We start from the raw sequence: 16,730 nt of genomic DNA, 5'->3' as shown, positions 1-16,730 counted from the left end.
TCTATTCTGTTCTGTTCTATGCTGTTCTATTCTGTTCTTATTCTGTTCTACTCTGTTCTAATCTGTTCTATTCTGTTCTATTCTGTTCTATTCTGTTCTATTCTGTTCTATTCTCTTCTATTCTGTTCTATTCTGTTCTATTCTCTTCTATTCTGTTCTCTTCTGTTCTGTTCTTATTCTATTCTGTTCTGTTCTATTCTATTCTGTTCTGTTCTATTATGTTCTATTCTATTCTGTTCTATTCTGTTCTGTTCTATTCTGTTCTGTTCTATTCTGCTCTGTTCTAATTCTGTTCTATTCTATTCTGTTCTGTTTAGTTTTGTTCAAATTTCAAGTCTCTTACTTCAAAAACATAGAACTTTCATACAAACTTCCAACCCCCGTTTTACCCCCTTAGGGGTTGAGTTTTGTAAAATCCGTTCTTAGCGGATGTCTACGTCCTATAAGGAGCCTACCTGCCAAATTTCAAGTTCGTAGGTGTTATAGTTTCGGAAATTTCGTGATGAGTGAGTGACCTTTTTAAATACCTATATATATATAAAAGAGAAAGGTCACTGACCACCCGCTGGATGGTCCATCCATCCAGGATGGACAAAGATGAAATTTAGCAGGGAGTTATATTATAGTTAGTAAACGTCCGCTAAGAACGGATTTTTTGATATTCCACTGCTAAGGGCGTTTGATTGGGGTTGATAATTTGTATGAAATATATACAGCAGCTATAAGTTCGCCTGCTAGGTTATTTATACTGCAGCCTGAAAATAAAACTAAAAATGTGGTGTATAGAGAGGTTTTATAAAAATAACTAATAAATTATACTAAATTGTGCCTTTTAAAAAATTACTCAGCGTAATATGCATTTCAAGTGACTGAAAAAAAAAATTACTTAAACATCTTGATAGTAATGTATATCTTCATAACCACGCGAACGTAGTCGCGGGCAACAGTTAGTGTATTATAACAATAAGGCCCCAAAAGTGTTTGTGATCGATTCCCTCAAAATTTACTGAACGGCTTTTCATGCCGTTTTACCAATGGAGAGAGGGCTTTAAGAGGAAGGTTTACGGAACGACTAAGCTGATTTTGATGAGATTTTGTGTTTCACTGGAAGTTTGCCGGGAAAACTTTTTAACTCACTGATTTAAACGCGTGCGAAGCTGCGGGCACAGCTAGTAATTATATATATAAATATAATGTTATATTGCGGAAAACCGGGATGTCTTGCGCGAACTCAGTGAGGCCTTTGTCCAGCAGTGGACTGACTGACTGACTTGATATAACGCTTAAACAGATAGTCGATTCCGTGTTCATCATCATCATCATCTTCACTTTAGCTTGATACAGTCTACTGCTGGACAAGCCGCCTCCGCAAGTTCAAGCTCCTCATATGTGTTTGCCATAGTCACCACGGTGGGCAGGCGGATTGATGACCGCAGGGCTGGCTTTGTCGCACCGAAGACGCTGCTGTCCGTCTTCAGCCTGTGTATTTCAAATCCAGCAGTTGGATGGTTATCCCGCTACCAGTCGGCTTTTTAAGTTCCAAGGTGGTAGTGGAACTATGTTATCTCTTAGTCGCCTCTTACGACACCCACGGGAAGATAAGGGGCGGCTATATATTTTATTGCCGTAACAACACAGATATTTTGTCCAAATGAAAGTCCAGTAATAAAATAAAAAATAAAAAATAAATAAAACAACTACCGCAGGTTAGCTGGAAGAGACTTCTTCTAGAGTTATCTCTACCGGCTTTCTACATACAGAGTGGGGATGACAATACAACAAAAATTGATAACACAGGTAATACTAGTTTATAGGAGTATTTCAAAACCATCAAAAAAGTTCTAACGTCAAAATCAAAAAAATGATTTTTTCAAACAAACTAAATAAGAAAAATATAATAAAATTATACTACAACATGTGTGACTATAGGTTCACTGACCTGTTATGACGCGCGGTGACACAACGAACTACTACGAACTAGGTACGTTGGGTTGTTTGGTCGGTCATAGTAGGTTACTAAATTTTTAAATTCTATTTAAAATAATTATCTTCTTATAATTTAATTCATTAATTTTGACATGATGTCGCCATTAGTGGCCGTATATTTTAATTTATTAAAAGGTCTAATAATTCTATTTTTTAACTCATCAACTGTATTTACGTCTGTTGAGTACAAGTCGTTTGTTACAAAACTTCACAGAAAATGCGGGATTAAGCATTGATCTTTCCGTATCCTCTGAAAAGCATTTGAAATAGTGCGGCCATCGGTTGGACAAATACGGGTGTTCCCATATCTCTCCTGGTACTTCTGTATTGCTAAATTAGCCTTGCCGTGGCATTCTCCGTAAAGAAAAACCATGTACTTCGAAGCTGTGTAATTATAACGTGGCATTGTAAATAAAATAAAAACTATTCTTACTATTAACACTAGCGCCTAATTTCGCACAATTCACCTAATAACTATTAAACTAGGCATTTATTCTACGTTAATGTTCTTGTCACTATAAAAATAAAGCGTTAAAATATCGCACAATCACTCCAAGTCTTTCGAGATAATCCAATAATGAATTAAAACGAAGAAAACTCGTGCGCATATGTAGAAAATTGACAAATCAACGCGTATGACATCAAGAAACATGAGTACCTAAATAAACGGCACAGAGACCACTGGCCGCTTGTCGCGTACGCGGCAACTCAGGGAAAAACCAAAAACAGGTTATAACATGTTTTGTTTACGCTAGCCTACGCACCAGGGCTGACAGATGTACGATTTTAATCGATACGATTTTTTTTTTTTAATTTTTACTCATGTACGATCGCTAGACTAAAATCATACGCAAAATGTACGATTTTTATATTTCTATTACCTGGAAGCATTTCATAATTAAAGAAACATCATTCACCGGCAAGCTTGAATTTCGTTAATTTCCCTTACTTGAATGAATCTACCACTTTTATATGAATGAGGACTCTTTGAAAAATCATATAAAGGCTGTATTTGTTTGCTTTCTAATGAAACTTATAATTTATCTTGTGGTAATAATTGCGACTTGAAAAAAAAAATACCCACACGTAGCAATATATATATTGCTACGTGTTAAAAAATTGCTTGCTGGGCCAGAGAGTCACCCACAATTCCCAACACGAGACACAAGAGAGAGAGAGTAAAAAAAATCCTACAGAATCTTAATCTTCTTTTTCAAAACACACAAAATCAACTTACACTAAAGCAAAGCTTATACCATAAGAAACTACAATGACTCACCCACAATAAATTGCACCCAGACCTTAAGACGGCGAGAGAATCCAACCCAAAAAGAGAGAAAAGAGCAAAGAGACCGCAAACACTCGCCCTGAGGCTTATATACAGCAAACCCAGCGCGTCGCGACACAACTACCCCCTAAGGTGAACCGCAACGTAATACGATACGAGGGTATTCCAAATAATTGTGTTTGCTCGCAAACGAAAAAAAAAACCGACTTCAATTACATCGACGAGTAATACAACGTAGATCGACGAAAAAGTACTCAAGTAACTGCGCGTTATCAAAGATTACTCAAAAAGTAGTTATCAGATCTCAATGAAATTTATATGTGACCACATAGCAAACATCAGCTTTCGATTAAATTAAAAATGATTAAAATCGGTACACCCAGTAAAAAGTTATTGCGGATTTTCAAGAAGTTCCCTCGATTTCTCTGGGATCCCATCATCAGATCCTGGTTTCCTTATCATGGTACTAAACTAAGGATATCTTCTTTCTAACAAAAAAAGAATTATCAAAATCGGTACACCCAGTAAAAAGTTATTGCGGATTTTCAAGAATTTCCATCAATTTCTCTGGGATCCTATCATCAGATCCTGGTTTCCTTATCATGGTACCAAACTAGGGATATCTACTTTCCAACAAAAAAAGAATTATCAAAATCGGTACATCTAGTAGAAAGTTATGCGGTATAATACAACGTAGGTTGACGAAAAAAGCGTCAAGTAAAAACGCATTATTAGATATAGCTCGAAAAGTAGTTGTTAGATCTCAAATAAATTTAAATGGGACCAATTGGCACACACCACCTTTCGATTAAAAGAAAATTTGTCGAAATCGCTCCACCCAGTGAAAAGTTCTGATGTAACATACATAAAAAAAAAAAAAAAAAAATACAGTCGAATTGAGAACCTCCTCCTTTTTTGGAAGCCGGTTAAAAATTAAATCAGTCGCCTAGAAAAAGTAAATAGCAACGCTAATGCATAACTGTGCTATTATACATCAGCAGGAACGAAACTACGTGCTATTAAAAATATATGCTACAATATATATATAGATTTTGATGCGTTTATTTGGACACCTCCTCACCATCTAAAGAGCATACATTTTAAATTTCAAATCTCTTACTTCAAAAACATAGGACTTTTATACAAACTTCTAAACCCTGTTTCATCCCCTTAGGGGTCGAGTTTCGTAAAATCCGTTCTCAGCGGATGTCTACACTCTATAATGAACCTACCTGCCAAATTTCAAGTTTATAGCTGTTATAGTTTCGGAGATTTCGTGATGATTGAGTCAACCTACCATCCCCCGCTTTAACTCCAAAAGAGAGTTGATTTCTAAAGATACATTATTTGGACACCTTTTCACTATCTATAGAGCTTGCATTTTAAATTTCAAGTTTTTTACTTCAAAAACAAAGGACTCTTATACAAACTTCTAACCCCTGTTTTATCCTTTTAGGGATCGAGTATCGTAAAATCCGTTCTTAGCGGATTTCTATACCCTATAAGAAACCTATCTGCCAAATTTCAAGTTTATAGCTGTTATAGTTTCGGTGATTTCGTGATGAGTGAGTCAACCTACCATCCCCCATTTTCAACCCAAAAGGGAGTTGATTTCTAAAGATACATTATTTGGACACCTTCTCATCATCTATAGAGCATACATTTTAAATTTCAAGTCTCTTACTTCAAAAACATAGGACTCTCATACAAACTTGCAACCCTCGTTTTACCCCCTTAGGGGTTGAGTTTCGTAAAATCCGTTCTTAGCGGATATCTACGTTCTATAAGGTGCCTATCTGCCAAATTTCAAGTTTGTAGGTGTTATAGTTTCAGAGATTTCGTGATATATATTATAGATTATAGATATAGAATACAAATATAGATACGAGTAGATAGATAGATATAACTTGTGAATTTGGAATTTATCGAGCTTATTTCTTACCTATATCCTATCTATACCTACAAATGCATAAAACAAGGTTTCTAATTAAAATGTCGAATATGTACCTACTTATTATTTTATGCAACGGCTGTGAGCATATTTTTTTTTACCAGTTGAATTCTTTATAACGGCGTAACATTTTTAAGCAGGAGATTAGTAGTTTGACCATCAAAGAACCTCAAATGGTATTTTGAAAAGATAAACGATACGACGAAGGACATAACGATAAACTGTTAAAAAAAACTATCTGATCTAGTACTTCTGAAGATATTAAAGTTTTTTTAACCGACCCTTTTTCTTTGAGGTTCAGTACATACATAAAAATGAATCGTAAAATGTGTTCGTAAGCGCATAACTCAACAACGCCTGGACCAATTTTACCAATTCTTTTAATGTTCGTTGATGTCCAAGGATGGTTTTTACGGCGAGAAAAATTCGAATAATTTCCGTGAAAACCCTAAAAACAACCCTTATCTTTTTCTCATACAAACGTTTTCTAACTAAAATGTAGAGTCAATTTGAACTTTATTGCTATTCAATAAAGTTCATGTTAAATAATAGGGCGCATTTTACGTAAGTTATTAATGATTAAATTGATCTTATTCGTAGACCACATTTTAATTTAATTTACATACAGTAAAAATGGTATTAACTAGCTATTTCACATTACCTATTATATTGTTGCGGGGGCGTTAACAATGGAAAATTCCCGTGTTTAAACTATTGACTCCAAATTTGGTACGAATCTCCTATATGTGATGTAGAAACGATCGATGAGCGGATTTAAGGATAACTCATGCCCAATAAGGATTACGAAGGTAGGCGGTAACAATGAAAATTTTAAATGTATGTAACTCCGAAACTACTAAACCAATTTTTATCAAATTTTTTAAGCATTTGTAATTTGGTCCAACTTGGGAGATAGGGTAGTTTTTATCTTAATTGGACCCGATAGGTGGCGGTGCTATTGGTACGTAACTCCGAAACTACAGACCAATTTTTATCAAATTTTTTAAACATTTGTAATTGCAGAAAACACAATTATTATTATTGTAATATTAAAATAACCGCTTATTACTAAATGCACGTGGATGTTATACACGGTACATATACCAAAATGTCTGTCTGCCCGTTTGTTCCGGCTAATCTCTGAAACGGCTAGACCGATTCTGACGGGATTTTCACTGGCATCTGATATAATAAGGAGCAACTTAGGCTATTTTTATTTTAGAAATTTATTTAATTTATAGCTCTGCGAACCGAACAATAACTTTTTGTTAAATTGTGAAGTCGCGGGCACAGCTTACTAGCTCACATAAATTGTGTAATGGCTTTATTTGTTGATAGTAAAAGTTTTAAAGGAAAAGTTTACTTTCTTCTTTTTAGCGCATTTAAAATAAAAGCTTATATTTAGGGTTCCGTAACTCAAAAGTAAAAAAAAGGAAACCCTTATAGGATCACTTTGTTGTCCGTCTGTTTGTCAAGACCCTTTTTCTCAGGAACGCCTAAAACTATCAAGTTGAAATTCATATCAAATAGTCAGGTCTACTGTCTTTTAGAGCTGTGAAAAAATCAAATTTCTAAGCCAACGCAATCAAAAGATACAGCCATTTATGCTGCAAATTTCGACACTCGCAAGGGAATCAAAACCTACAGGGTACTTCCCGTGAACTCGAAATCTTAACATTTGGTACAAAGCAATGCGAAAATTGCGAAAAGCATAAATTTTTTGTTACATCATATAATAAAAATATTTTTAATTATTTTGTTTTTACGGAACCCTCGGTGCGCGAGTCCGACAAGCACTTGGCGTGTTTTATTTTGTTTCTTAAATAAGTTTTTTAAGTTTTTTTCCAGTTAGGTACCTCTAGATAAAAGTCTAAGATAGTATGTAAAAAATTTTACTCTTCTTCAACGACAGCAACTGGTACACCTTTACCCTATTTTAAAAGTATCACGTTTTTTACACTAATTTCAGACTTATACGTCAGTAAGCGTTGAAAAGGATTAATTTTTTTCAAGTATTTGCTTCAAATAAGATTAATTTGCCGAAAACCTGTATTGACTGTATTGCAGATAAACGAACTGGAAAACTGAGTAGAAGTAGCTAACAAATAAAAAATGCTCTTAAAGAGTTATCTTGTAGCAGTGGCGTGCATAAAGGTTTTAGACAGGGTAGGCAGTCAAAAAAATATGAACAGCCTTGGAACCGCCACACTGCATTTACTTTCTTGCAATTTTTTCCTAATTTATTTCAATTTTGTTGGTAATAGAGGCTTATAGATAATTTAAAGAACAGATAAGTAAATTATTGGACACGTAAAGTGCATTTATACTAATAATGCAGGCATACAAATACACGTACAGCAACCAACTGATACCTATCAAACAAATCATTTACTGGATAGACATAGTGACCTCATAAGGCCGGCACTCTGATAATTTCGTTTGTGTCAAACATAGGAAATCATTGATAACACTATTAATTACCTACGAAATTATATTCTTAATTTAAGTACTTGTTTATTTATTAATAAATGAAAAATTATAACGTCATTGTTATTTATGTATTAAATCGATACGCCTGAACAATTTTTTAATTTATCTGTAAAATCGTGTTGAATTTCGATGCACTATTTACTTTCATCAAACACACGTCTCCGTTACATATTTCACAAGTAAACTTATTCATCACTAATATATTAATATTTTCACTAATAACAAGAACGCACAAACGAAAAATTAAAAGTGAATTGTCATTATTACTCTGTGGAATGTTGCGATTACGCGACCGTGTCAAAATCATCATTATTAGTACAAACGGTATCGAATTCAAGACAATTTAATTTGCCAGTTTATTCTTAGGCTGTGCCTAATTCCGTTGTTAAACCGACTAATGTTAAAAACACAATACTTTGTTCGTATTCCATAAGACGCACGTGACATTATAAAATTGTAGGATTATATAATGTCTTACTGTCATTGCTAACATTTGTTATGCGATTATAGGCAGAAGTTTCATAAAAGGCCCGTCGTCGATGCGCATGAAAAGCTGATATCGCATATATGACGGCGGGTTTTTTTGAAGCGGATTTAAATTGAATTATGATTTATATCTTTTTCAAAAATATGTATTCAAAAATAATTGTAATGTTCATGTTTTATATATCGCAAAAATGCACGCTACGGTCTTGAAGGTATCTAAGTATATAAGTAAGCATGCCACAAATCTTGGCTGAAATGGGATTTTACTGAGGCAAACAAGAGTACGGTATGCCTAATGGTAAGCCGTTATCGAAGTCTAAAGACAAAAAAAAAAACTATCTACTGTAAAACTGAGAGCATCTTAATAAACGCTTCGCCTTATTAACAGGTAATACAACAGTTAACATAGCCTATCGCCCCATCCTCAAGAGCTCGAACAAAGAAGTATTTGTAAGCAGTAGCAGTTTTCATATAGAATTAAGTAGTAGATACATATTTGTATTTACATAAAAATCGGTAAAACAAAATATAATCGATAAAAAAGGAAGTCGTAATATTAAGTACCTAAAAAGCAAGAAGAGAAACAAATACAGTAGAATGCGAATTAACGTAGGATACAAAGACACGAAATATTTCATAAATTTTATTTGTAGTTCTAGCGGTATTTTTTACATAAGTGTATTAAAAAAAGCCATATATCTTAATATTTTGTAAAAAAAATTAAGTATCTTTTTTCAAGTACAAATCTTTGCAATAAGTTTTGTTCACTTTTATTATTAAAAGAAATTTCAGCTCTTAATTTCTTTTTCTAATAATTTTTTTTCTTGAAATAATCAATAGAGATAATTTTTTATTGAAGCCATTTTTATTCCGGAACTCTATATCTAATAAATAAGGATCGTGCTAAGTAAGTCAAGTTTGTTGCGTGTTCTTTACATAAAACCACTGTTACTAAATTCAATTAAAAATGGTTCACTTGAACCATTATTTTTCGATATGTATCGAATAAAAAAAAATGCCTCACATATTGGTCCTAACATTTCGTCTCATCTTTACAATAGAGAAAATGTAAACAAATTTTACAAATTAAAGAGTAGGTACGTAATTACTACGTACTTATATCTTAAGCAATTAACGCTACAACTTATGTCACAATATCACGTAGATAAAACTACACAGGCTCTCTTGTCATTTATAAGATGAATGAAATATTAATCACAACACCTTTTAAATAAGATTTTATTAGGTAACTTAATTCCCATACACACATACAGTGGGTATTTACCTATACTTATACAATAATGAGTAAATGATTGTTTTTCAAATGTTCTACATAAAATTAAACTTATGAAATACGTTTCACTTATGAAAGTATTAATTTTTTTTTATAGATGGTTTAACAAAATAGGTAGTTCGAATATTTTAAGTTACCAAATATATACATAAAATTATTAAAACGGTTACTGAATAAAGGTTTTTTCTTATTACTTTATTATTTATTACATTAATATTTATTTACAGTTTAATATTAATTAACTTTATTATTTAATAGTTAACTTTACTTGCATTTTACTAAATTTTATTTACTAATTTTATATTTACCTTTAAAGTCGATAGGAGGATTGTTATTCATGAAATTAGGGTCGTAGTCACTGTGATCACCACGTCTCGGATAATATATTTCATTTGAAGCTTTGTTCATAACCGGTGACTTCCATATACAGATGTAGTAGACGGACAACAATATTGCTGCCAGGGATACCGACATGAGATATGCGAAAACAGTCAGTACTCGGACTGCTGTGCTCGAAGGTTTCTCCCTGTACAGATCTTGAGCTGGCGACGGTCCAGTTTCCGCCGTAGCGGCGTCCCCTGCCTGTGCACTCCCCGACATCTCGTTACCGATACATGTCCGACTTACTACCCTTTTCTATGCATATTCCTTTTAAAAGTAACGCGAAAGTTAAACGCCCACATGTGGCGAGTCGCGGATGGGCTGAGCGAGTGTGGTAAGCGGTCGCGTCCCGCCGTCCAGTTCGCGCACTGCTCCCGCGCTAAACCGATTAACCACATACGTCACGGACTTACGACTGCTACACAACGAGTGGTATTTAACTTTATATTTCGCCGAAGATTCCATCAGTCGTAATTAGAAATTCATTCATGATGCGGAAATACTAAAATAGATTTAATTTTTATACACATTTTCTTAAAAACGCGATTACGCATTCTCAAAAACTAGGAATTAAAATATATACATACTTTTATAATTTTGAAAAAGGAATTATTTTATATAAATAAGTAACTATTTAATAATTTTACAATGTCCGTTTCTCATATTGTAATACCTGTATTTTTTTTTTTGAAATTAAATTACACGAAGCACTCCTGTATGTTCCGATCCATATTACGTGACTTACAATTTGATTATGAGATTTAATATTTCAGTTATACTTACTTTGTATGGTATCAACTATCAACCCACTTGACTAGTGAAGTTGAGTATCTAGGTAACGTTCAGCAGAGACGAATATAACTTTTTATCTGAAACAAAACAATTGAACAAAATCATTCTCAATTTCACCAATAAAATCATACTCAAGACCACGCGCGAACGATGTATTTCTTCGTTAAAATACGGTTAAAAAAAATTTGACAGGTGTTTTATAAATTTTGTGCTTGGGTAATGCACTCCATCCTCACCGAGAGCAATGCGCGAACTTTACAATTTCGTGGAAATAAAATAATATTATCTCTGACAAGTTCAATTTCTGGTAAAGCTACATACCTATGTATAATATACAGGTTAATTAGACAGAGCATGTAATTATAGATATTACATAGCCAGACTGTAAGTTTTACAGGCTTAAAAGATGTTTATCTTTGAATCAATTACTACGTAACGCTCTAGCGGTTATTTGTAATTTTAGAATATGGTTTTCAATTTACATAAATAGTTGTATATCATTCTATATAAAACAATTAAAAACGTATAATGATGAAAGTTACGTAACTTTGATTATATGTATACCTAATCAACTACAGATATAAGTTCATAGAGGTATATATAGAGAGAGGATCATAGAGGTTCATTAGAACATTTTGAACTCTTTCAAATAAACATTTGTTTTAATGTTTAATAATAGGTAAGGAAAGAAAAATCTGTACAGTATATTCAAACTAAATAGGTCATATCTGTTTTTGGAAGCGAGACTCATGCAAAAAAAGAATGAATCTTTCTTCCGTACTTCTTAACCGGTCTCAAAAAAGGAGGAGGTTATCAATTCGACACTATTGTTTTATGTAGTATGTTGCCTCAGAAGCTTCTACACTGGTTAATGCATATTTTTTCATCGGTCTAGGTTGTATTATAGCCTCATAAATTTTTACTGAGTGTACCGATTTCGACGATTCTTATTTTAATCGAAAGCTAATGCTTGTCGTTTGGTGCCGACTAACATTAAAGACACTCACATATAAGGAGAACGGCCAAAAATTATATAGAAAGCACGAAACAAGCCTTAATACTTCTTTAATCACAAACTTAGTATTATTGAATTAAATGAATATAATATTAAATTCATTAATTTAGGTAGGTGTTATTATTAAATGTCAGTTATTACTTGGGCATGTTTTTACTATATTTTATTACATATATTTATTTAATATATTGACATCGTCATAGTAGGAATTAATTATTTAATATATGTTAATAATTAATAATTAATTTTGTGAATTTTCAATTTCTAGTCTAGCTAAACTCATATCTATGACATAATACAGAATTGCTAATGTATTGGGAATGCAGTATATCAATCTTCGATAAATGTATATCAATTTTCTAAATTTGCGAGCGCTTTACTAGGGCATTGGGAATAAAATTCATCCACTAGAGATAATTGGATCAGCGTTTGCTATATCATTGCTCGTAACGTAATGGCGCTTAGGTACCCACTTATTTATATTCCACAGTAATCAATCATACTCGTACGGCAGCTGTTGTATCCGTGTACATACACATAGATATTATGATAACTTTGTTATAAGCTGATTGGTATTAATCCATTTACGATATAGAGACTTAGAACGAAGAAGGTTTATATGACTTTCATAATTTTATTACAATTTATGTTTTTTTTTTTATCCCTACTGTACTGCGAAGATTAACCGTTAAAAAATGTGAATGTATGAAGACACCAATGATGTTTAATGAATGACACCTGCTGGTCACTTTTTTTTTGTTTTGAATGAATGAATGATGTATATACAGAGTGTCCCAAACTTCAACGATAAGTCGAGACCGGAGGATATACCTGCCCAAGACTACTTGGGAAAACAAAAGAAAAAAATATATCTCAAATTGTTAAGTTACAAAAAAAAACGAAATTCTTCAAAAATTTTGACCTGTGATGATAATTTTCACTACCGTGACCACAAATTTTTAAATAGTTCTGTTTTTTTATAGGCAACCTGAATAGCATTACTAACTACCAAAATCATTAAAAAATTCAAAATGCTTCCAAATTTCTATAAAAGTTAATCAAATGTATTTTTTCCCTAATTTTTTTAATATTTTTTCTTTTAACCAACTTTAACTCATCGTGGTGTAAAAAAAAAATACGAACACTCCCATGGCAAGTTTTTTAAAAAGTTCACGCAACTAACCAATATTCCAAAATGGTATAATACCTCGGAAAACCTGCCACAAAAAATAATATGCGTACTAGTTCAAAACAAGAACCAAATTAAATAAATTGTAGTTGACAGTTAAACCAATAATAAACACTTTTAATAATAATAATTACTTTTACTACGTGCCCAAAACAGATCTTAGTTACAATTTCGTAGAATTTGAATGGGGTACACATACCTAAGAAGTTAGAGAGAGAGATAGACAGAGAGATATTTATGTTAAACAGAGAAAAAAGATAGGAAAACCAGCAAAAAAAATTGTGCCTTTTATTTCTTGTTTGGAAATGACATTTTGGTCTAAATGATAGTCAGGTAATGTACGCTTCAGCCTGTAACATCCCACTAATGGCAAACACCTGTATGGCCAATACAAATGTATGTCATGTGCGGGGATCGAACCCGCAACCGCCAGCGCAACCGGCACAATCCATAGCTGTGACCGCTGCGCCAACGCGCGCCTGATCTGATTAGATATAGCCTGTATAATGCAAAATAATGATGACTGTTTTTGCCGAAAAGTTCTCTATAATAATGTATGTAATGTATAGTATACATTAAATTGAAATATCTAAATAAAAGGGCGGCAAAATTTTTTCCGCCCCGTGTGGCCGACAACCACGCTACGCCACTGGATTTACATCAAATTTTATATTTTTTATTGAAGTTTTAGGTGACTAATTCAGGGCAATGCTAAGTATGGTAAGCATGCATAGATAAATAAATTAGGTTCTTTGTTTGAGTAGTATTACAGCTAACTCCATTTATTTAAATCAGTGGCTCTTAACCTGTAGTTCGCGGACCTCTGGTAGTCCCTGAAAGCTCGCAAAGTGGTTCGTGAAAGCACGGCATATTTTTACTATTAGCCTCATTTGTTTCGTTCACAGCTAGCTCCATTTATTTAAATCAGTGGCTCTTAACCTGTAGTTCGCGGACCTCTGGTAGTCCCTGAAAGCTCGCAAAGTGGTTCGTAAAAGCACGGCATATTTTTACTATTAGCCTCATTTGTTTCGTTCATTCGTTCTAGTTACCTACTTCTTTATAGTTTTTATTATACTAAATAACTAAGACCCTGTGTGGCGACTAAGGGATAACACAGTTCCACTACCACCGTGGAACTTATAAAGCCGACCGATGGCGGGATAACCATCCAACTGCTGGCTTTGAAATACACAGGCCGAAGACGGGCAGCAGCGTGTTCAGTGCGACAAAGTCAGCCCGGCGGTCAACAACTCGCCTGCCCAGCGTGGTGACGATGGGCAAAACACATGAGTTCGCGCTATTTTTGGCGTGAACTTGTGGAGGCCTATGTCCAGAAGTGGACTGTGATAGGGTGAAATGATGATGAATGATTTTACGTCCAAACAATTGGTGGTCCGTGTAAAAACAGTCATTTTGTGAAATGGTTCCTTATCCGTAAAATAATAAGAACCACTGATTTAAATTAAGTTATTTTTTTTTTTATTTGCTGTTATTCAAATAATTTCGCTCTTTCTAAATTTTAACAATTATGAACTAATAAGCTCCGAACAAAATGCTAAAATAATATATTAGAGCCAAATTTACAAGTCTACAAGTAAAATGTTGTTTCAAAAATTAATGCTATTCTTTCAAAAGCAGTGATGACTCAAGTAATCAAATATTAAATTGACATCACCGAATATTATTACTTTACTTTTGTGTGAGTAATTAACGTGAAAAAATTATTATATAAATACTTATATAAAGTAACAAATACACAGTTATTATATATGCGCAAAATAGCATATGAAAGTAATTAACATAATGCTCTAAAGCATCTGCATAATTTCATTTGTTAGTCATATTGATACTGTTTTTAACTACAATAAAGTATTCATCCGGGAATAACGTAAAGGAGTAGGTACACGTTTTACCTGACCCATAAAATAGCCAAGCATATTTAACTATAAATATTTAATTAAATTCTGTTAAACGTTTTCACGTTATGAGTTGTACATTTTATTATTGAGAAATGTATATTATTCTTTGTAGTTTTGTACATATTATAACTTATTATTTATTCTGAATCACTACACTGTTAAAAATATCTGTAAGGGCGCGTTCCCACTTTGTCGTGACGACAGATAATCGTTTAGTTTTAAGTGCCATGGCTTATATGTTTAAAACGTTTACATGGAGGTGTTCACGTATAGAACGACACGATTTACTGTCGCCTACGACATTTTTTGCAGTGACGACAGATTGTCATGACAGTGGGAACGGCTAGCACGACAGTGGTCAAACAGTGACGGCAAATCTATCGTAGCCATTACACGTATCGTTTACACGTGTTTTCCCTTTTCGTGTTTTTCCTTCTTTTCAAAGAGTAATACATCATTAAAATTTCGTCTTCGTCCATTGAACTCAGAAGCATAAACGCACTACTGATCTCCAAGATATATATGACGATATTACGTATATATATATGATAGATATAACGTAGAGGCGACTAGATTTGTAGCTTGCTGATGATCTAAGCGACTGCCTTGAAACGATAAAATGTCGTCGCGATCCAATGGGAACAGCTAGATACGATAGTCGCTAAGCGATAAAAAAATTTGACGACAACAAATCGTTATAATGGGAACAACTAGGGACGACAGTCGTCCAATGATAAATTAATCGTTACGACGTAGTGGGAACGCGCCATAAAATTGCAATATATTTACTAGGCAAAGGTTATTAACATTACTAAACGTTATTTAAATTTACCAGTATATTGGCAAATATATTTTCTATGTGTAGTAACAACAAGAACAACCGCTTTGGTGTAGTGGTGCGAGTAGTCGCCTAAAACAACAACGGTTTGCGGGTTCGATTCCCGTTCGGGATGGATATTTGTATTTGTACAAATATTTTTTCCGGTTAGGATGTCTGTCCTTGTAGTTCTCCCCACCGTGCCTCGGAGAGAACGTTAAGCCGTCGCTCTCGATAGTTATTATAAATATCTGATTGCGATCGTTACTCATATTCATCAACCCGCAGTGCAGCAGCGTGGTGGATTAAGCTTCAATCCTTCTCCTATACGGAGAAAGAGGCCTAAAAATATTTTAATAAGTTATAATTTTCTAACTCTTTCATCCAAATTAGCTTCATCCGAAAATTCCTACGGTTTCCGTGTTGTGACTTACAAAATTATTAAAAAAACGTTAGGCGTTAAAACTTCTTACGCTTTTTTTGTAAAATTACTATAAACATTTTAAACCTTATGTATTGTAAAATAAACTCTTCTGCTAGTGTTTGTCTGTCTGTTCATAAATCTATCAATCTGTTCATGATAAACTTAAAATCTACTAATGAAGGAATGCTATGACAGACATATTGCAACAATTGAAGACATTGACGAAAATTCCTAAATGTTGAAATGAAATAAAAACATTTATTTCGCCATAAAATCACACTTAACGAACGTAAAAAATAATATCATTAAAAAACACAATAAAAGGATTTATTAAATATTACAATAAATAAAGTGAAGTAATGTCCCTAGTGTAGGCCGAGAGAAATTCATGTTCATTCACGGACAATGCTGACCACAATTCATTCCTCATCACTCTATCATAGGCCTTTTCTAAATCCACGAACGCGCAATAGTCTTTTTTGTTTTTAGCCAAACACTTTTCGTCTATGCACCGCAAAGAAAAGACCTGATCCGTACATCCCATTCCCTTTCTAAATACCGCTTGTACATCCCATACTTTTTCGTCTGTTTCATTCACAACCCTCTCAATCAACATTTTTGCATACAGTTTACCGACGACGCTGAGAAGGCTTATACCGCGGTAATTTGTGCAGTTCTGCCGTGACCCTTTTCCCTTG

The sequence above is a fragment of the Melitaea cinxia genome, chromosome 18 (genome assembly GCF_905220565.1).
Source record: "Melitaea cinxia chromosome 18, ilMelCinx1.1, whole genome shotgun sequence".
Classification (NCBI taxonomy): Eukaryota; Metazoa; Arthropoda; class Insecta; order Lepidoptera; family Nymphalidae; genus Melitaea; species Melitaea cinxia.
Note: the sequence above shows the minus strand (reverse complement) of the source record.